Below are 793 nucleotides of genomic sequence, written 5' to 3' on the forward strand. Positions count from 1 at the left end.
TATGAAATCATCACGGTGGGCGTGTCTTTCCCAACAAACCCCGCCCATTCGACGTCCCATCTACAGCTCCGCGTCATCTGAGCGTGCGTGACACACACACACACACACACACACACACGTTTGATCCTTGGCGTCTGGAAACCTATCACGCAACAGTGACCTCCTCTGGACTTATTATAGAACTGATGGTGACCTTGGCCCACGCAGGCTTCCCACGCCCACATGCAGATTTATTAAACCTCCCAAATGAACGTGTGGCTTTGCTGCAGTGGCGGATTGTTTCATTTGTGTGATGTTGCTTCGATTCACAGGCAAGGTAACACTTGAGGATGCCTGACAAGAATGTAATAATCGCCTAGAATCCCGAAGTCGATAGTCGATAATTAATGCTCTGTTGGTACATTTCATTTCTGTCAGATTCCAATGCCATTTTTGCAGTTTTGGGGTTGATAATATTTAAGATATCATTAAAATAAATATCACTTTCGTTATAACATCATTAAAATTGATTCCACTTGATGTCCCTGCATGGTGTGGTGTGTCCCAGTACAGTCCCTGTCTTCAGGCAAGAGGCAGGGTACACCCTGGACCGGTCGCCAGCCAATCACAGGGCACATATAGACAAACAACCATTCACACTCACATTCATACCAATGGACAATTTGGAGTCGCCGATTAACCTAGCATGTTTTTGGAATGTGGGAGGAAACCGGAGTATTCGGAGAAAACCCACACAGAGATGGCCGAGGGTGGAATTGAACTCGGGTCTCCTAGCTGTGAGGCCTGTGCATTA

Source organism: Doryrhamphus excisus, chromosome 17, assembly GCF_030265055.1.
Source record: "Doryrhamphus excisus isolate RoL2022-K1 chromosome 17, RoL_Dexc_1.0, whole genome shotgun sequence".
Lineage (NCBI taxonomy): Eukaryota > Metazoa > Chordata > Actinopteri > Syngnathiformes > Syngnathidae > Doryrhamphus > Doryrhamphus excisus.